Source organism: Fringilla coelebs (assembly GCF_963513975.1).
Source record: "Fringilla coelebs genome assembly, chromosome: 7".
NCBI lineage: Eukaryota > Metazoa > Chordata > Aves > Passeriformes > Fringillidae > Fringilla > Fringilla coelebs.
Window position 1 is genome coordinate 26,713,713 of NC_140035.1, and position 22,613 is coordinate 26,736,325.

Here is a 22,613-nt window from a genome sequence, read left to right on the forward strand (position 1 = left end):
CATCTTCTTGAAAGCTGAGCACCAGGTAAGCTGCTGGAAACCCTGAGTCTCAGCAACTCACTTGGGAGTAATCAGTGTGGAAAGCCAGTTTTCCTGTTTTGTCTCTCGTTAGGTTTTCCAACTGACGAGTTACCATCAGGACTCTGCTATCAGCCCAACATCCATCAGATGAGAACCTCTGTTATTAGAAGGGAAAAAGAGCATCAGCTGCTCTCAGGAAGTGAAAACTGGTGCCAATTTATGGCTCTCTTTCATAGGGCCTGACAAACATCTTATTGAAACTGATGGAACAGCTGGCATTGATTATATTGAGTTCAGCTCCAACATGAAATTCTGAGAGCATTTTGCAGCATCTAATGATGGCCTCCTACATAACTGCTGTGGAAACCCAATCTGCTTTCCTTCCAGCCCAGGTTGGCTTGTGTTTCTTTGTTCACTAAAGCTCTTGTTGGCTAAATTTTTTGGGACAAACACGTAACTGGTGCTTAAATCCCCAGACAAAAGAAAGCACAGATGCCTTTTCTGCTTTGAAATACCAAAGGTCTTTCTCTGCATAGCAAGAATCTATGTCCTGAATGGACTCTGGGGGGGCAGAAAGGGACTTGCTGCCTGTGAGGCTTGGTTAATATGCCTCTGACTGGCTGGCTTTGTGCCTTCTGTTTACCTCCTTGTGATTGAGAATAGCTTGCTGGCAGGTAGCCTGAGGGCTACGGCTAGTTGTGAAATGGTGAGCTGGGCAACAGGAGCAGGACTAAAAGCAGGGAGTAACAGATGAGAAGAGAGGGGAAACCATTCTAACTGATGAGCCTTTTACTACTTAGACTCTGTCTTGTAATCTTGTCGCTTTCTCTCTTGCTGTCTGCAGCAGATCTCTACAGCACCCACCATCCATCTAATTGATCCTTACCTTCTTAAATGTTGCTCAGAGGTAGGCTTGGGAGCCAGCCTTCCCTTGCTGATTATTTTCTCAGCTCCCTCAGCACCCCAAGGCTTCCCTTGCTGATTATTTTCTCAGCTCCCTCAGCACCCCAAGGCTGGGCCTCAGGTACTGTGTCTGAAGGCAAAGGGTTTAAGATGGCATGTGTCAGTGGCATTGGCAGGACACCCCATGTTGCTGATGTATTTTTCTGGTTTTCAAAGTTCTCAATTGCTTCATTTGCATGACATACACTGTAGGAAGGCTTTTCTGCTCTTTCTGCCCAGCTGTTTGCTGCTAGATTTTGGGTTCTCAGGAACTACACATTTTAGGAGCTGAAATTTGTTGCGGTGTTAAAGACAAATGTTATCACATATAGAGCCCTCAAAGGGTGCATGCTCTACTTCAACACAGCAAGTCTGTTTCCATTTTCTGGAATTTGCTTCAAAAGTGCAATCACAACTGCTAATTCTTTTTATTTCTTTGCATATTTTTGAGTGTGAAGGAAGTCTATGGACTTACTCAAACTGGTTTATAAAATAGCTACTCATTTTTTCCAGGTGGCTTCTAAACCCATATTTAGAAATTTCTCTTCTGTCTCACTCTGAAGCCATTAAGCATGTGGAGTATGTTCAGCAGCTGTCAAATGTACTGAGATTTGGAAATAATAAGGATAGAAGAAATCCACCAAAATGCAGTAGCTCATGCCAAGGCAACATGGAAAAACATCCAGTGGTCATTCAGTGTTAAGCAAGAAGCCTATCATGGGTTCAGGCTGATTTAAATAAAAGAAAAAAATAAAAGCCAGAAAAAGAAAAGATCACTCACCGAAAAGAAGAAAACCTGAGAAAACAGGATCTAAATACCGTCCAGCACCCCATATGCACTATGAGGGGAAACAAAATGAGCTGTGCCTGTGCTGGGCTGTCAGAACCAGGGGCAGAGGGAAGCAATGGGCTAAGCTCTTGGTGGTGTTGATTTATCTGATTAATGGAAAATCAGTGCAGCCCTTGTAGCAAGTGTGGGAGCTATCGAGGTTGTACATTTGCCTCATCAAAATCCAGCAGTCTTGGTCCCTTGGTAGCTCGCAGGAGGCTTCTTCTTCTCTGCTTGGGGCAGAGTACTGCAAAAGGTTTCCATGGCAGGGACTCTGTGCTCTTCTTCCCACTCCCATGTCTGTAGGAAAAGGGCTGTGTGGAGAGGTTAGGAAAGAGTCACTGGAAAACCTTTGGTCCTTCTTGTCTATTTCTGTCATGCTTTTTAGACTGAGGCAAGGTCCCAGGCATTTAATTTACAAGAAGTACTTCAGGGAGAGTTTTCTGCGCTAATTGCCATGCTGTTTACTGCCAGAGAGATGCAGGGTTTATTACTTCATGCACTTTAAAACTGGAGGGTGACAGGGTTTATGATTTACTCTCTGGCAAGTGTCTCTTTCTTTGGGGGTAGGTGAAATGTTACTATCATCTATTCAAAGGTGGAGTGACAGTTTTTTACTAGAACCCAACTAACTGCATCTCAGAAAAATGCTGATACAATCACACACAAAAACGGGATGAGATGAGACACTTTCCTGCCTGTTCCTGTGGCACACAGTGGAAGCTGCTGATATTTGATGAGCAGTAACAAGATGCCCTACTGTGACACCCCACCAATGCCAATTGTTTATGCCAAGTCTACTGAGCCACCCACAAGCTGAAGAGGCAGTCATGTTTAGCACAAGAAGATCCAGGGATTTGAATGTGTTACAGTGTTAATTGATGATATTGTTGTTGCTGATGAGAATTTATCTACAGTTTCAGAGAGCAGAAAAACTCACTCCTAAAAAGAAAAGAATTGGAAAACAGTTGTTTCTGCATGAGCTGATCCCATCAGGCTCCACACACCCCTGGTATGCAGAACCAGGATGCTAGCTTAGCCTTGCCTCAGTGTTGCAGATTACACTCAAATTCTATTTATCCTCAGTAGCTTTATTGATAACTGCTTTGGGAGACTGCCTTCAAATGTGTTACCTTAATTCATGGTTTGCCTTGCCTCCCTCAGCCTCTCTCTCCTGTGTGCTCTGAAAGCCTCCCTGTTCTCTGGGGCCTTCCAGCCTTGCCCAGTCGCTGTGCTGTCCCTGTACCCCAGCAGCTCTCTGCCTGACCAGAGTCACAGTGTGCCCTGGAGGATCAGTTCCGGAGTCAGGGGCTGCTGTGGCACAGCTTCTGGGCACTTCTTGCTTCCTGCACAGATTGTTTGTACCAGCACAGGGTCACAGCAAAAGGATTGCAGATATCTGCAGATGGGCCACAAGAATATGATGTTTCTCTGCTGTTGTATGGGAACTCATTACAAAGCTCCTGTGTTTTTCCATTTGGTAATTTAAGAGCTCAGGTTTCTTGCACTATGCTGAAAAGCCCCTCTGGCATTTGTGACGTGGTGAACCTAAGGATCCCAAGCTAAAGCCAGGTTACTGAGACCTCAGTGGTGTGTATTCCTCACAGAAGAGTGTCAGAGATCTTTCTAAATGGGTACAGCTTTCCTGGCTACATTTAAAGTGTTTTTATAGCTCTGCAACCAAAATGGAGAGGTGTACTTGGGAATGAAAACACCGTGTGCCTTGATGCGATACCTCTCTGTCTTTATGGGAAGACATCATCCTTGTCACCTCTATCACACACCTGCCAGAAAGGGCCCATCTGCCCTTTCTGGGTCCACACACAGGTGTTTGTATCCTGATGTCAACCTGGCTTGTCTTTGGGTAACTCTGGAGCAAAATAGGTTTATATGTGCTTCAAAACTTCTTGCTGAGGTTTTTAGCACTTTCCAACTCTCTGCACACTGTTTTCCCATCTCCCTCTATTTCCCTCCATATCAGCTCAGGAAATATTCCCTCCTCATCCCCTTCCACTTCCTTGTATTAGTGTTCCATATTCTCCTTGCTTCACAGGAAAAGGCTCAGTATAGTGTCCATGCGTTCCTCTCCCAATGCTCTGTCTTTGGGCAGTGGAGAGCAACAGGCCTGTTTGAAGCTTACACCCTATTGTCCCTGTAATGGTTGCAAAATCATCTGTACAGCTCTGTATTCCTCCAGCAGATCATGGGTCCTTCACTGCTCGCCTCGGGAGAATAAATTGGCAAATACTGGAGGTGGAAAAGGACTGCCCCTGAAAGAAGGCAGGTTACAGTGTTAGAGAAGAGGGAAATTTGGAGTCATTGAATAGGAAAGGATCAACTCATCACACACCCTTGACTTTTTAAGCAAGCACAGCAGGGAAATAGGGTAACTGTGGCTTCCCTTCCCCCACACAAATAACTGGAGTCCTTATATCAGCTAGTGCCACCCAGCACACAGCTACGCTACTCATTTTCATTTTACAAGGCTTCTTGGCCTTTACTGTGACAAAATTCAGTGCCTGTAAAACTCTTGAATTTTTATTATCACTTTCAGAAAACAGCATTCCTCTTTATTTTCCTGTCAGTGGCCTCAGACTTTTCTGCTAGAGCTGTATTTCCTAGGGCATGCAGGATTTAGGGGATGGTCAAAACAGATTGCCCACTCTGTGCAGTCCATTAATTTTATCAGTGCAGATACAATGAATACATTTTACTGTATTTTTTGTGTCCTGAACATTGCTAGGCAAAGACAGCTTGTTTTAATGCTGTTCTGCATGCCTCTAGAAACCAGCCCAGTTCTCAACAAACTGTCTTGCTTTTGGCCTTCTCAAGGGGAAGTGGAGCCCTCTTCCTCTGCTTGTGTTTGGTTCACATCTGACCGACAGTTCTCTGTCGTTCAGCTCTGATGTGGCTTCACCTTTCCCTGTACCGCAGGAGACCTTGTTTTAGTGTTTATATAGAGCCACTTCCCTCCCCCTTTATACTCTGGGGAATTGGTTTTATTCATCTCACCTCAAATCCATCCTCTTTCTCACACATGGCCTGCGACTGTTTAGGGAAGAGCAGCCCTGTCTGTCCATACAGCCCATGGCTCCCTTCTGAAGGGTCTGGGAGGGGGAAACTGGCCCTGGTCACAGCACAGGGGCTGTTAGTGAAACATCCATCTGTGTGAGATCACATCTGATTATAGGAACTCACCTGGTACAAAATGTCAGGACACCTGCCTGGCACTGGAGTCAGATAAGTCATTCTCTGGTTTGGTTTGTACCATGACAGCCATCACCACTGGGTGCTGAAGCTCCCAAGGAGCTGAAGCTTTACAGTTTTTTATCATTTTAGGGGAATACTGTTCAATTTGTAGCAGGTGTGGGTGGAATCAGATGTTGGAGTCAGCCACTGAGAATCTACCTCTGGAGCCCTTACCCAAAGAAGGCTCTCACTGACTGTGTGGCTGGCATTTTCTGATGGTTTACCTATCCCTCCTACTATCTAGACATAAAAACAGTTTCAGACAAGTCTGAGGAATTTTTTATAGTTTGGTACTGTGGCAAGCTGAGAATTGCGTAGGGAAACTGTATTATCCCAAAGGAGAAAGACACTTTCATCTTTTAGTACACACTTCATTGTGAAAAAGTAACTCAAGGGAATTTTAAAAAAGGTTCTTTTTTGCCTAGATCATTCTGTGCTCGATTTGCATCGTGGCCTATGAACTATGACAGAATTTTATTCTGTCAGAACTGTAGAAGCAGGGAGCTGCAACATAGCCTGGGAAGAAACAGCAAGAGGTACAGGACCAGGAATTTCTTAATCTACTTAATTTGTAGACCGGTATATCACATGGACTAAGAACATAAGTTCTCTATTTTGATGACCTCTTCACATGTGTCTGATCATTCTGCAACAGCAGAAAGAAACAGAAAATGGTTTTAGGTGCTTTTAAACAAGAAAGAGTTGCAGAAGACATTACTAAAATGTAGATTTCAATCATTAGTTCCCAGAAACATCAAGTTCATTACCTTTGCAGGTTTCAGCATAGTGTCTGTTTATTCTGTTGAACACTAGAAATACATGCAGATGAAGAAAACACAGGTCTTGCCCTCAGGAGCAATCAGTGAGCTAAAGTCAAGCTAGCCAGGTATGGGACAGAGCTGTCTAACAGCAGTGTTGACACTGGCCTTGCTTTAACTTTAATAAAGGGGATTTTCCCCGTCCTGATAATTTTTGGTGACAGGTAGTTAAAAGGTTAAAAACCTCAAAGAAACTCAAATAACCGAGGGTCATTTTGAGTGCTGTTATCTGCTTGAGTGCATCATAATAAGTGACTCTTGTTTCTGCTGGGCATTTTAAAGTAAAACTCTCTAGAAGTTGAAGAGATAAGACTACATATACACACATGTATACATACAAGGGAACAGAGAAGCCCCTAGCAAGGAAATAAGCCTTTTACCCCAGCAGAACTTCCTGCACCATGGTGTGAGACACAGGAGCCCACAGAGAAGCTGCCCAGTGTCAGCACTGTCAGTGCTATTGCTCTCCACAGCAGGGTCCCCCAGCTCGCACGTAGTCCCTGGGTCCCTCCACGTGGCAGATTCAGTGCAAGAGAGGGGGTGGCTGTGGTGAAGTGTGTATGCATTAGGATGGGTGTCATTTTCCTTTGTGTCCTCTGAAATAAAATTTGCACTATTAACTTCAGTATGAGCAGTTTTTTCAGAAACATCTACTAGCTTTTTCTCTCCTCCCCTCTTCCCTGTCTCCTGTATTCACTATTTTCCTTTCAGAGTTTGTATCCCCTATTAACAAAGAAATAAAAATTCATCACCGCAGCAGTCTCACTGCTGCTCTGCTGCTCCATGCTTAATATTCTGGCTGGGAAGCTGGTGATCTTAGAAAATTCAGAGAAGAATGACTAACAATGCAGATTTGGTAAAGCTCCTCTCAGCCTGTGCTCTTCAGTTCCCACTATATGTGAAAACTGTCTCAGATTTCACAGTGGTGATTTCTGCTCCTGATAACAACTCCTAAAGGGTTCAGCTTCAGCTCAGTTGTTGCCAAATCATCAAACACCTATGGGAGATTTGGCTGAGATTTGGTCCAATGGTGAAAGGGGAAGAGGGGAGAGTTATTAGAGAAGTAAGACCCTGAGTGTGAGAACTGGGGTAATTTTTATTTTTATTTGCTTCCCATCATATCATACTTGTCCTGCCTGTACAGGTTGTCTCTGGCACAGTCTTGTTTCACTGATATTTTTACTACCCAAATGACATTAAAACTGAGACCATGGGGCAGAAAATTTGCATCAAATTCTCACCGTCACACCTCGGTTCAGCCACATGAATACCATTACACTTAAGTGGTGTTTTCTGTGCAGCAGGGACGTGTCTCAGGCAGTACCAGTGGGCAGGAAGATGGTATTGCAGCTGTGTCCACCATGTGATCTGGGACACTGAACATAAGTTCCTTTCATAATATTTTTGGCTGCTGATGTAATGATTTTTGGATAGATGCTCCGAGGAGGAGAAGCATCTAAGATGTATCACTTGCTATATGCAAGGAGTCCCTTAAATTGAGTAGAGGAGCCCTTGCCACAACGGTGTGCTGGCATGGGGGTGTGGTGATTGCTGTGTTTGTTCTGCAGGGCAAAAGGAACATGTCATGCACAGCACACAGGTATCCTGCTCTGGTGTCACTTGGTCTGGAGCAAATGAAGCCAGAGCAGTGGGGGTTGTGTCTTTTAAAATAATGCAGAAATCTGGGGGGAGGGTGTTCAGTGAAGACCTACATTAGTCTTTCCCATTGGTGCCCTGCAGCTTTTAATTAATCAGGTCCAATTATTCAGCCTATATCCATTTGAATGGTGGATAACACTGGAAGGAATTCACTTTCAATGGGATTTATAGCCCCCTTCCCTTAAATAATTTCAGATAAGAGATTGTAAGTGTTATGAAGCCTGCACAGATCAGTATGATCCAAGCAGTTAATGCTGTGATGTATTTATTCAGGGAACAAACTGGAAATCAGGAGGAGAGGAAACAGTCTTTTAATTTACAGGAAAACAATAATTTATAATTATTTTGCCTTTAAATCCGAGAACAAACACAGCTGTTGTTTGAGGCTCTTAATCTGATTACTGAAGTGCTGGCCTTTCAGTGCAGAATGAGCCAAGGGGACAAGCACTGCCCTCAGGCAGCAGAGAGCAATTCTCTTCTGCTAAGGAGACTCAGATGAGGAAAGGACTGGACTTGCTTTCAGAACGTGATTAGACCCATGTGTTTCAGCTTTTCTCAAACGTGTTACTTTCTACCTTCCATTTAACGTTTCCCCCACTTGGCTCACACTCCCAAGGAGAACTGGGAACCAGTCAGCTGTGGATTTGTGCTGCTGGAGGACTATTTCTGACATGCTGGGAAAGTTCCCAAAGTCTTTTCTCGCCTTGCTTCCACCTCCTGCCTCCTCTGTCAACTGCTAAAACATCACACTTACTAGTGATGGCAAAGGAATCGAGGTAGTGGCCCATCTCAGCACAGCTGATAGCAGTGTCTGGAAGCTCCAGGCAGGTTCAGGATGCTGTCAATGAAGGGCTGAAGCCTTGCACTGGTCAGAGACAAGGGGCTCTTGAGGGAGGGAGTGAACATTGTCCCACCTTGCCCCAAATCTTCCATCCTGCCCTCCTTGCAAGGATGAGTGAAGGAACACCCACACAGGAAATGGGGCATCAAGGCCTCTTAGAAACACAAGAGTTACAAAAGAATAATTTAAAAACTAACTGCCTCTCTGAAATGGGGTGGTAATATATTCCCTTTTATTCTCCTAATGGAAACATTAGTGACTGATCAGTTCAAATGAATTTCAGTATATAATCAATCTATGAATGTAGTTATATCCCATGGCAGCCATCAGTTTGGAGAGCATTCATTCTGTCTTTCATTCATCTGTCTAGGGAAGTTCACTGGGATTCAGATATTTTTACTATCCCTCATCCTCTGTAGTAGAAAAGTGGAACAAATGTCCTTGAGTGCTGGTGATACTTGCAAGGAACAGAGGTGATGAACAGAAAACAGCATGATGAAAAGAGACTATAGGGGACGAATAACAGCATATGTCCTATTTTGCTGCAGGGGCCTTCTGTTTATAGCAAACTCTAGGGTTTGGATGTAGCATTATTCTGCCTATGCAACTGTTTTTTTTTTTTCCTCTGTGCTTAGTCTTCACCAGCAGAGATCTCTCAGGTTTCAGAGTCTCTCTGTAATTAGAAAGAACAGCTTAAATCCTGACTTCAAACGAGAAGCCACCAATCTGCTGTGTAAACAGAGAGCTTGAGTGAGCTCCCAGGAGGGTTTTTAAAATATGTTCTGCTAAGCCCCTGGGGGCAGGAGCCAGATCGTGAAGGGGATGAAGCCCTTCATTGCTGCCAAGCAATCACACATGTTGGGGACATTAGGGAGCCCGGGGAAGGAGCCGCCCAGTGCAGCTGCACAGCATGCAGGTGCTTAGTTTAAGAGCATGGCTGTACCTTTGGTAATGCCTCCCGAGGCTGCATGACTTTCGTCTGCATCAGGAGGGAGCCCAAATGATTTTCTGCATAGGAAGTTAAATTGCATAGCACGTGGTACTGGCCTCTGTTAGCTGCAGGGAATGAGGAGGAGGTTTGGGAAATAGTGTAGTACCTGATCCAGCATCAAGGCTACAGGGACAAAATTTCCTCTTTTTTTTTTTCTTTTTTGGGGTAAATTCGAGCTGACAAGTAACATCTCAGGTGTTTCTGGTATATAGTGCTTCACACTAAAATGGCACGGGGCTCCCTCCAGCTGGGTCTGCTTCCCTGTAGAGACATAGTCCAAGTGGGAGTGTGGATCCTGAAACAACTTCATGGCACAGACTGCAGGGCCTTCCCCCAGCTGCTGTAAAAAGCAGTAACATTGTGCACTGTCTTTGTATGGATATTGAGAACAGACTGAAGAAGTAGACTGAGGTGTGAAAGTCTCCCAGACGTTTTACCTTTTGCAGAAGATAAAGGAAATCTGTGGAGGAAATCTATTGTCCCACACTATGTCTTATCTGTGCTAATTATTGTTAAGGTGATTTGAATGATAAACAGGAACATAAACAGGAATCTCTGGAATTCCTTGGTAAACCCACACAGCTGACTTGCTCTGGAAGTTACCAGCAAGGACAGCTAAGGTGCTGCATAGTTTAGGAGAGTTCACGGGGTCACTTTGACAGCCCAGGAGTTAATGTGATCAATTCCTGCTGGCCCTAACTCTCAGCAAAGACCAAGGAAAGCTCCTGACAGCTTAAAAACTGATCAGGAAATGTATGACTGTGTAAAGCCACCTTTTTCCCCACTTGTGTTGCCTTATTTTGGATTAAGTTGTTCACAGAGTCAGGCTTAGCACTTCAAGCCCATGTGTTTCAATTTCTTTACTTGCTTTTTAATCTAGCCACTCTGAAAATACAAAGAGTAGACCTGGAGAAATAAATTTTGCCTGAGTTAGGTCTTTCATTGCACAGCCAGGTGACACACTCCCCAGGAGCCACACAAGCCATGACCACAGGTAACCTTCATTTTCAGGAGGAGGGGCCTGCAGGCACCCTGTCAGGCCTCTCAGCCTTGCCCTGCCAGCACCCTGCCAGCTGATTCTTCTAACTCCTCTGCCTGTCCCAGTACCAGTATGGTTTATTACATCTGCAGCAGCTGTTTTTCAATTTGAACACAAAATTTTGGAGCTTGTGTGAACAGGACAGGGTGTTTCTTTGATATAGAGGGGATAACATATCTTCGGCTACTGTGTGGGCTGGGAAGGATTCTCTTTGTTTCTCAGGCAAGCATGTTAAGAAGGTGATTAGATAACTTGTCCCCTCTGTCATCCCCCATTATTCTTTCACACTGCAGCCAGCTCTCCATCTGATTATTGTATTGTGTGGCTAGGAGGCTCTACCAAACTCTTCGCTTCATCTGGGAATGCCAGTCCTCCAAAGAGCAAGTAAAAGACCCTTAGAACATCCCATCCTTTCACAGAATCACATAATATTCTGGAAGGAACCCATAAGGAATATCAAGTCCAATTCTCGAGTGAACAACCCATATGGGGATCAAACACTGACCATGATGTTATTAGCACTATGCTCTAGTCGACTGAGCTAATCTCAGGGTTTCATGGCAACAAAGAGCCAGTCAACAACACAATGAGACAAGTCTCTCACTTCCCTGAAGCCTCCCACTGCTGGTAAGGAGATGTAGGCTGAGATCATCTTGTTATCCGGGTCTAAATCCTGGAAACGCTTGTGCAATATTTTGGGCATCTGGCAAAAAGGCATGTGCACTGCAGAGCTAGTTCTGGAAGGGCTTTGTAGGACTAGCCCTGTTTTATAGGACTGCGTGAAATGTGAAGCCTGGAAAGCTTGCGATGGAGGTGGACATGGGCTGTGGAGCAGCTTACAGACCTTGCTGTGACACTTGTGGGATCTGCCTCCACACTGGCGTGGCCACCACAGAAACCAGAAGTGGAGAAGTGGAAAGTCAGGTATGGCTGTGTTTGAACTACACATTTCCAGTCATTCTGGAAAGCAATTCTCATACCTGGACTGCTGAGTGGCAGTACACCCTGTACAGACAGTGTATAAACAGATGGAAATGAAATGCAATATTCTAGGGGAAAAGGCTTCTAGAGGTGCTTGGCACTCAGTCATCTCGTGGGCTCTGTGGGTGGAAATGCACAAGTGATATCAGAGGAGGGAGTTAAAACCGCTTCTGTGAGAAAAATGCCCCTCAAGCTGCAAAAATTAGGAATTGGAGCAAGAGGTAGAGTGAGATTTGACCTGGAATGAAGAAGGTTGGTTAGCCTCAAAAAGACTTTTACCAAACAAAAGACCAAGTCTTTAACTGATGTAATTCACCATTTCAGTCAGCTGGCCCAGAGTGATATAGTGGAAGAGGGGCTTGAAAAGCTGTTTTGCTAAAAGAGATGGGAGTGTGATAGCAGACAGCAAATTGAGTCATGTGAGTCTACAGTGTGTTATGGTAGGAAAAAAAGTAGCTAACAAGATTCTTATCTATGTATGGAAAGGCATCAAACTACAGCTGAGGGAGGCACTGGTTCCTCTCAATGCCTGATGACATCCCAAACAAAATATACTGCTTTCAGTCCTGGGCTGTATCACAGTAGAAAGGTATAGATAAATCCATGAGGATACAGGGGGAGGCTCTGAGATGTAGGACTGGAGAGGCTTATTGGTGAGGAAAATGACAAAAAAAGGCAACATAGATAACAAGGAGCCTGAAAAAAAATGAGATTATATATATCCATGTGCTTGCCAGCTATGAGTTGCACAAGGTAGAAGAATAGTTTAGGTGGTTATAACAGGCTATAACCAGAAATAGTGGCATAAAATTATAAAACATAACTGACAGTAATATGAGGTCACTTCTTCCCAGCTTACCCTGCAGACAAACGTCTGGGAAAAAGGTGAGGAAGTGCTTTTGCATGGCATTCGCAGCTGGAGAAAACATCCTTGGCCCTGATCTCTTCCATTTTAATGGGTCCAAGTAGCTGCTGCAGTAAGGGTTCGGGTTTTCCTGCTGTTCTTTACCTCTCTGTTATGATTAATATTGATAGCCTTGCCCAGAGCACCTCCCTTCTCCTTGCTCCATGTGGATCCTTAATGTGCAGGTTTGAGCTGTGCTGGGAAGGGTCTTGCTTCAGCTGATCTCTTTCCCTCTCTTGAGAAGCTGTGGTGCTGGGAAAGGGTAGCATTGGAGGGGGATGTGGGTAGGTGACTGCCATTAGCAGTCTGTAGGGAGAAAGTTGCCAGCAGTAGGGAAATAATGGTGTGTTGTGCATGTGATCCTTTGCCCTTTTGGCTGATGAAGGAGCCTCAATCAGTCCTACCCCTCTGGGTAGGGGATGGGAGTGCACACTGGGCCCTCTGTTAATAGCTGGGAAGAAATTCAAGCAGTCAGCACCACCTCCAACACAGGCAGCCCCTCAGTCAGTGGAATAAGGCGTGAGTTTCTCGACCGTAATGAGCTTGTTTTTCCATGAGGTTGCTGTAATAAGCTGTAATGAACAAAGAGCTGCAGGATACAGAGTGAGTGGGTGATAGGATGGCAGATGAAATTCCATATTGATGTATGTCAAAGTAATGTGGGGAAAAACAATGATAAGTGGATGAGTAGGTATTAGCTATTACCACCCAGAAGGGAGATTTGGAGCCATCCTGGGAAGGAAAACCGTGCAGCATCAGTCAAACTGGAGGTGGGAGGAGGGAACAGCCGGGAAAGGAACTGGCAGCAAAACAGAAAACATCATTATGCTGCTGTATAAATCCATGGTACATATGTGTCTTGAATGCTGCCTGCAGTTGCTCCCTGAGAGAGGGCGTAGCGAAATGAGAGAAAGTGTGGCAGTGCTGGCAGGAGTCCTGCAGGGTGACAGGAGGCTTTGGCTGGGAGTGAGAGGCAGGGACAGAGCTGGGTGCAGCCGCAGGGTGAAATTCTGAAGAGCTGTTGGTCTGGAGGGACAAACATTGAGGCAACAGGTAAGAAATTACTCCCTTATGAAGGGACAGTAACCAAGCTCTTCAGCTTGAAACAGTGACAACTGACGGGGCTACGCTGGAGATCGGTCAAGTCGTGATGTGCACAGAGATGTGAATAAGGAATGATCATTCACTATTTATCACAGCATGGCAGCTAGGGGACAAGGAACAAAGTTATCATGAAAAAGTTTAAAGGAAAGAAAAAAGAACAGCTTTTTTATCAACACATGCACAAACCTGGAACTGGTTACCACAGGACACAAGTCAGTGACATGTTTATAAATGAGTTCAAAGGGCTTGGAAAAGTTGTGAAAGTAGTTTAAATAGGGATGCTAAACTGGGATGCAGATGCAACCTCCAGCTCAAGGAGTTTTTTTGCTCTATATTGCAAGAAATTGGGGGAATTTCCATCCTGTTCCTCTCCCATATTTTGCCCTAAGTTGCTACATTGGCTACTGCCCTGACTGGATGCAGAAGAAGCTGAACTTAAAGTCCAAGGCAGCGATGGCAGAGGCTGTGTTAGGGGTCTAGCTGTGGCTCAATCAGTGCAGACTCCACATCCTCCCGGAAGCAAAGCCATACTTAGCAATTAATGTGCTAGTTCTTGTGACTGACACACTTTCAATACAGTCCCACTCCAGGGAGGAATTAGCTGTTCAGGAGCATGTGAGATTAATTCCTTACAAAGAATTGTCCAAGCATTTCCTTTAGGGAAGCAGCCACAAGAAGGTAGACCTTTGTTCTGCATCACTGACTGCTTTAGGTCATCCCTAGAGATGGATTTAAAGCAAAACCTCTTGAACCCTCTTGAACTTTTAAGGAAACTCATTCCTGGATCTTCCATCTAGCTGAAAAGCTCTGCAAGGGGCTGAGATTCAAACACCTCTGAACTGAGGGGAAGTCTGGAGCCAGATCTACAGCTGTAGCTTCAGGCCATCCTGAGCTTTTCATGTCAGCTTTCTTTGAGAGCACCAGCTCTGTTCTGCTCTGCACAGTGCATATGGGCCACAGGCCATGTGGAAGATAGAGTGAGAGGAATTCCTCTCACACACCACTCACACAGAAAATTTACCTTCAGGTAAACTACTTTAAGAAGGCTTCATTATATTGGACAGCTGTTTACTCTGCTGAAAAGTGTGAGGATTCCTTCTTTTCTGCTTTTCCAAGACTTTCATCTCCCTTCTTTTTCAGGAAGAGTAGATGTAATAAGATTTAAAGCTCTGCCATGTAATTGTCATGAAGTTTATATCCCATGATTCCTGTTTGTGAACAGAAATAAATTAAGCACCTGGATAAGCCCTCTTTCCCTCTTCTGAGCACCCAATGTGATGAGAAAACTGCTGAAAATCAACCACAATTAACGATGGGGTCACATTTAGTTCAGCACCATCGGCTGGTTAATTGGCAGATTCCATTACAGTTCCCCTTATCTGTGTGCCAACACAGCTTCTAACAAGCTGTTTGCTGGGTAATTAATCCTGTCCAGGGTTTAGATCCTGAAGCTGGGTCTGCTTTAAGGAACTGTGCCATTACTAACCCTCTGTTAGAAAGGCTTCTTCACTCAGATATCCTCCCTGCAGAGCCTGACTGTAGGTCCAAGTAGCAGAAGGGACAGGTGGAGACATTGCATTCCCTGGAGAAAAGCCAGCCCTTGGTTTTGTGAATCCCTGTATTCAGTTTCCTGCTTTTGCTTGCTGTTGCTTGGCAGATCTGTAGTGAGGCAATGCCTTGAGAAGTTAACTGGCCCTCCTGCAAATGCAGGTAATTTTATTAAACAAATCCATAACAGGATATGAACTCTGCTAAAAAAAAATTTGAAATAATAAGTTTATTAAGTAACCAAACAGTGTCCTGATTGACAGAAAGAGCAAGAGGAAAATGAAAATAGAGACTGAAAATGAAGATGGAGCTGATCATTGGATTGGTGGGAAGGGCCAGGCTTGACGGTCCATGCACGGGGAAGAGCAGACAGACACTAGCAGAGACCGCAAACAAGCACATACGAGGGAGGTCTGTCACCTCTGTCACTGTTGTGCCTTCTGCCACAGACACCCAAGTGGGCTTTTGGGTATGAGGCATACCCTTGTTTGTTATGGTGAATGGACTAGACAGAGTGCTGAGCTTATGTGCTCTGATACAGAAAAGTCCTTTCAGCCTCTCAGTTAAGCTGTAAGTGAGGGAGGATTCACCTCAGCCTTCCCCAGTCTCTGTTGTGCCAAGACATGTGCCAGACAGCCAAAAGGAGTGATTAAGGCAAGAAAACTAAAATATGGTGGGGGGCGAATGATTGGAAATATTCATTCATGTAGCCTCTATTCTCTGATTTCTCATGAAAACACTTCTAAAAATGAGTGCATGAACAGTAGGTCAGTTTGTACAGCATTCTTGGAAGCAGGGGCATTGGAGAGATACATGGAGAAGGCATGATGCCAGGATTAGCAGGAATGCAGGCAATTGGATGCTTTGAGCTGTGGGTAAAGGAGAGAGGTTTTTGTATATTTACCACCTATTCTCAGCTTTCACTTAGGAGGAGGTGGATTACCTCCAGCTTTTTTCATGGGAAACTTTCCTGTATCATGTGGCCTCAGCCCTTGCTTTAACTTGCATCAGCCCAATGTTAAAGTAGTCCAGCAGTTGTTAACAGTCAGCCAAGTGATTTTTTTACTTCTGGAAGTTGAAAAGAAAGGAGATGGTCATAGAGAAAGGACTTAATGAGTTTAATCTTCAGGTATTTGTCAGAGCCCATTTGCAGCTTGCTCAGTGCAGGAGCACCATGAGCTCAGGGATCTCTGTGTGAGTTCTCCCAGCTAAACTGGATTTTGCTTCAGCCAACAGCCAAGCAAGCTTGCAGTGTGCAGGGCAAGTACCCAGCCTGAAGCCAGCTTCAGAGCAGAAGAAAAGACATGTACCTCCCAGCCCAAGAGGATAGGAAAAACTCTGTTAGCTGGGCTTCCTGGAACACCAGGAGACAGCGGGGCCCTGAGACAGCTTCATAATTGTGGAGGTCTGTTGTAATGCACAGACATGCACATTATAAAGAAAAAAATCCTCATTATTAATCTTTCCAGAAATCAAATTTGGACATTGGTCTGCACTTATCAATTCAGGCAGGTGAAACAAACACTCAAGAGGCATTTGATAAAGAGAGATCCTGGTGATGAGAAGGGATTGCTTTAAAGAGTGGTGCCCCTGGAGGAGCTGGGGAAGGTTTTGTAGCACTGTGGTGCAGAGGGGAGATCAGCATGATAAAGACAGAATTGCTGAAAGGACACAAAGGAAGCCAGGGAGCAGGAAGGGGAAGGCACTGAACAGGGCATGTGGTCAGCAGTTGAAGTCTTGAAGAAGGACAGATGGAGTGGAGAGAGGGAAGATGAGAGTTCTAAAGAAGCAAAGAAGGCAACTGTGTGGTTTGGGTGAACTAGAAGGTGAGGAGACAGGAGATTACATGGCTGTAGTGAAAGAAAGATGTGGATATGCATGTTCAGGCACTCCAATATGTCAGAGAATGGACCGGGACTATTGATGTATTCAGTACCATATTTTCAAACTGCTGCCTGTTGGGAGCCACATCCATCTGTCTTTAGTTTCTTCTTCAACCAGGAGCTTCTTCCAGTACTAAGTACCATCTGATTTACTCATAAAGTATGAAACAACCACTGTTGAAGGGGAAATCTAATGCCATTCAGGTCATCCTAACTTCAATAGATAAGGCACCTGAAGCTTTGATATTATTACCGAGGATATCAGAACTGGTGAAGCTTGAAGTACAAGTGTTAAGAAATTTGGGAAGTTGCTCAGCTGGAGTGGTAATAGGGTTGATGCAGGAAAAACCCTGAGAGCATCAAGACAGAAGTTAGAAGTTTGATGATGATGGAGATGATGCTTCTTATTATTATTACCAGTCTGCCTTTACAAATGTACCAATGAGGAATCGTATTGGTTTTGCTGTACAACTGCATTGCTCAGAAGTATCTTGGATATCAAATGCAATTTGTTGAAATCCATAGTCCTGATGTTCTGCTAGAAGGGAATGTATTATATCCTATATGGTTTTTTTTTCCTTTTTCTTCAGGAGCCCACTGGTAGCCAATGCAATTTTCCTATAAGGAAAGAATTTCAAAGGGTCAGGTCTGCATATTTCTGATACCATCCATGGAAATTAGCATTTCTGACAGACTAGCGTGCAAATCTATTTTTTGTGTCTGTGAATGCACTGTGGTCTCTGGTTGTTCGGGGATTTCTTGTTTGTTTTCTAGTGAGCCTAGCTAACATGCAGTTTCTGTTGATCTGCTCATGCTGTGGAAGGTCTGAGTTCTGAGGTGTTGCCTGTACATTATAAATACTGTGCACACATTTTATCCAGATACTGTGCAGCCTCGTGAGAGTCCCAGTATCCCTGACTATCTCAGATGGGATCATTTGCATTTTGTGCAGTGCAGGACATAAGCTTTGTCATGAGGAAGATGGGTTAGACCAATTCTGCTTGCCTTTTTCCGTAGGCTTGTTCTGTGCATCCCTTCTGAGAAAGACTAAGCATGCTGTTTATGGATATGATTTTTTGCTACCAAAACAGTCATACTATCTCTAGTCCTACTTAGATGTGCTGACACTAATAAGTCTTGTATTAGTAAAAAGATATTTCCCTCTAATAAGGAAGGTTTTGTCAAATAAGGATGCTTTTTAACAGTTTTCATGCATGGAAGAGAAAGGGATGGAAGGGAGGAGAGACAAGTTGCTTTAGCTACACTGATCTAGTTAAAGTAGCACCATTTTTGTGTGTAGACAAGAGCTTAGGAAATGTGCAAGTCTTAGTCTGGGGGCAGGACTTTAAAGCACCCATTGAAGTCTAGTGTCAGTTTTCAAGGCTAAAGAATATTATTTTATTTAGGCTTCCAGACCAGCCTTGCTCCAGGAATGCACTTAGGTTGTTTTTAAAGCAAACATGAAATCAATAGCCTGGTGTTCTGCTCTGCTATTTCTTGCCAGAGCCTAAGGACCACACATGGGTTTTCCCTCCTCTTCGTCACACTGCCAGGCATGCTCTCGGATAACGGCAGGCACTTCTTGGGGATGAATGCAGAGAGGTTCCAAATGGCCAAACACACACTGGACATCTGGGCAGGTTTTGCTGCAAAGTATTTTCCATCAGGCTTCCCTCCAGATATTGCCATGAAAGGACCAACTCACACCACCCTGTCACAGATTTTATCCAGCCTCTGACTTTAGTGGGAGTTTTATCTGAGTAAAGCTCAAATAGGAGCCTTTTGGCTTACTTCACCATTTACAATGTTCCTGTAGGCTGCGGGTTTCATTTTGGCCCTGGCAACCACCAGCCCCGAGAGCAATACAGCACTGTGTCCTCCTGCACACCACTCCAGTGATGGGCCTCAACTCACATTTCCCTGCACTCTTGTTTGGTGCGGGAAAATAATTTTCATCAATCCTCTGCAGGGAAGAGGGGCTTCAGCTGGAATAACAGATGCTGAATGCCTGTCCATGCAGGACTGACCTGCAGCTGGGTACCCATTCCCAACTCCAAGCAGCCCCCATCCTCATGAGCTAAATAACAGCCTCTGGCCAGCTACTGACCTCTCTGGAGACATGACTGTTCCTTTGGTTTCTAGCAGCTCCTCGGGCCAGACTAGCTCCTCTCCTGCAGGGTTTGAAGCTGAACCACCGTATGGTACCAAGACAGGTCCCCAGACAGAAATGAAAACACACATTAACTAAGAGGAGAGAAACAGGCTAAAATTGGAAGTGACCATTTTGTGTTTGATGTTATTCAGAGAAGCCTGTTCTTCATTTAGGACATTAATAGTTGTAACAGAAGCTGTAATATTTCAACAACAGTGGTGATTAGGAGCAAAGAGGCAGCTAATCTCCATCTAAAAAGAGCTAACTAGCCCGTCCTTTAGCCCCCACCGCACTGTCACATTTAAATACCATGAATATTCACTGCTTGGCACCCAGCTGGCATCTGAGCTGTTTTGACACAAAAACCTTCAAACTCAAAGAGTTTTTAATCAGTCTGCAAGAGAGAGAAGAAGAAAGTGAGAGAAAGAAATAGGAACAGAGAAAATGAATCAATGAGTTCAACAGAGAGGGGGGTATCTGAATCCAGTTAACTCCTTCCTTTCTCTGCAGACGTAAGTGCTGCCTCTGCAGCTCTGCAGCCCTCTCCCAGGCTGCAGGGGAATGGAGGAGGAGCACCCCATCCCCTCTGGGCAGCCCCAGACCTCCTGAGTGCTCAGTCCTACCCTGGAACCTCATATTCCTGGGTATCCCATCCTAGCTGAGCACCCATTCTGCCTGGCTGCCCCATTTCCTCCGGCTACCCCATCCATGCGTCCCTTGCCTCAGGCACTTCCTCCCACTCACCTTCCCATCCTTAAAACGTATCCCCTTCTCCTGCTTGTGCTTGTTTCCTGGCACAGGGCTCTCGCCTTTGCCTTTGTTTGTGACTGGTTACAATATTCTTGTTGCAGACAGCACAGTTCACTCACGGTATGCGATGTGCTTTAGAGCAGTCAGTCTGCCTGCAAAGAGTTTTCATCTCAGAAGGAGGTTTCTCAGTGTTAACAGCTGCCATCTCCAGTATCCTTACTGGAATCTCAAAGTTGCCTACAGCCCACACAAACCTCTTTGCATCAGCTTTTGCAGCAGGATTAACTATGCAGCTGCAAACACTGAAAATAATGCCTTGTCCTGCAAGAAATAACCCCACAATGCTCTGAAGGGTGAAGTTTTACCAGCACTGTGGATCTGGGCTCTGACATATCACCCAGCAGTCCCCAGTTAAACTGGGTCAATCCCATACACACAAGTGTATTTCTGTCAAAGTAGTCCAAGCACACAACACAGAATGTATGCAACTTTATGCTGTTCTGTCTACTTGTGATAGACAGTTTTTAGCTGATTTGGCAGGACAGTCGCGTGGTGTAGGAACTGGTCTACGCCAACATCTTGCCATGAAAAAACTGACTGGTCTAAATTTTCTAAATGTGTTTAACTTGGTGGAGTGCTAGATCCATGTTTCATGTCATATGGCTGTGGCATTTTTGATCAATACGGGAACCCCTGAGTCAGATTTATTTTCTAATCAAACCACAGCCTAAAGCTCCAAACTTTGTGGCCCAGGCTGCAGACCTCAACCATGTGTGGGGAATCTGTACTTGCAACTCAGCTGGCAGCATGTTTAGAGCACTTTTGCAGCCTACTGTGTCTTCAAGGAGTCTGTTGTGGGCTTAAACTACACATAGGTTGTTGTCTCAGGGTCTGTAAAACTGAGATGCACCTCAAAAGCCAATGTTCCAGTTCTTTTAAGGAAAACCTCTGGCAAGTGAAGTATAGAAGCCTGGGACTAATTTAAGCAGATTGTTATGGTCACTGCAAAGGATACTGGTATCCAGGAAAGTGCTGTTGGGCAGACCTTCCAAGGCAGGCCTGTGCTGAGGAGCGGAGTTGCAGCCGGAAACAAGAACACAGTGGTTGGAAGTCCAAGGCCAATGAGGAAAATAAGCAACTAGCACTGGAGAAGCAAAGCTCCATCCCACTGGTAGCGAAACAGAAGATCTCTTGGGAGAACAAAAGGGAGCAGTGAGGAGCTTGAAGGCCCTGCTACGTGGTGTGATGAAAAGTGGTGCCACAGAGAAGGGACTGGGACAATGTGGTGGCAATGCTGTGTGAGTCAGATCTGCACTACACTGATCTGTCCGGGCTGGAGGTGGAGCCTTATGGATGTCAGGGAAGGACAGCAAGGAGAAATTAATGTAACCAAGATGGGAGATGAGAGTTAGGGAGCAGGTTTTTCCTGTGTGGGTTCTCCGAATCTAGAGTTAGTGTAAGATTTATTAGAAGTTACTGAAGCAGTGGTGACTTCTACTGAATACAGTCTGGGACTCCTTTGGGAGGAAGAAGTAGAAAGACTTGGGTTCCACATTTCCTTAGTGCTCTCCAGATCCTCTGATGCTCTCCAGATACAGAGATCTCACCCAGGACTTTAAAATTTACAAGCATGCACACAATAGCCAAATGTGCTTTGTAATCTCTTCCCAGGCAGCAGACAAAGTGGGTTTTGCATAGATTGGTACTTACTCTATTCAAGTTGATAATTATTTTGAATGGAATACTCCCCATGAAGCATGTCTGGAACAGCATCAAACCCTATGGGCTGTGGGAGGCACATCCATCAGCTGCACTCTGGGGTGTACTCTGGAAAAGCTCACAGCTGGATAGGAGGATCCATTTTCCTATATACTTAAATGAGAAAATAGCATGAGCATTTCTTCAGTCTCTTCTTGCCAACATCTGGCCATGACTTAAAATGAATTTGCACAGTTGCTATGAACTGTATCTGGGCATGCTTCCTTTGCCTATGGAAAAATGTGGGAATCCAATCATCCAGTACAAAAAGAAGGTGTTCCAGCTAATATGTGTCTCAAAGACCCTAAGGACATGGATTTGGAATGTTTTCAAGGAGATGGATCAAAACTATTTTATTTTATATTCACCTCCAGTTTTCTGTTGCTTGACTCCCTCATATTTGCATGCAGCCAACAGGTTCTGTATTAGGAAAGGAAAATCCAGGCTGAGCTGCAGGCAGCAGAGGTGTTGAACTGGCAGCTCTCACCCACCTGAGTCACTCTCTCCCCATCCTGTCCCAAGAGGAGCATGGTGCTGCTGTGGTGCTGCTTTGAGGGTGGGGGGCTCAGATAAGACATAAAACAGAAGCTGTGGCCATTTGTGATCATTAAAATTCCATGACACCTTTTGGTACTGAAGCAGTTGGTGCTAAGAGTAGCCCACTGCAATACAAGGCAGACAAGTCTCGTGCAGCCTGATGAGAAGGTGCCTCATGAGATTTGACCGATGCTTTTCTGCCTGTAGCAGAGAATGGGGCAGACCCTTATACTCACTGCCCAGAAGTCAATAATCCCAGAGCTGGGAGCAGAGCTGCTGCATCCCTGTGACCAGAAACCAAGCTGAAAAGGAAAGAATTATGTATGGATTGTACAGCATGCTAATAAGAGAGCTCTATTGTTCTTGTGACTGGATTTACACACACAGTGCTGCTAGATGATGGCACATAAATAGACAAGTCTATTTGCAGGAGGAAGAACCATAGAACAGTTTGGGTTGGAAGGGACCTTTAAAGGCCATATAGTCCAAATCTCCCCCAGAATTTTTTAAGTTTTTGGGATCCTGGGGATCCTTGCAGCAAGCCACATAGTGGGATGTAGCCTGACACTCCAAGGTTGTTATGTGAGGTAAGACTCTCAAGCTCTTG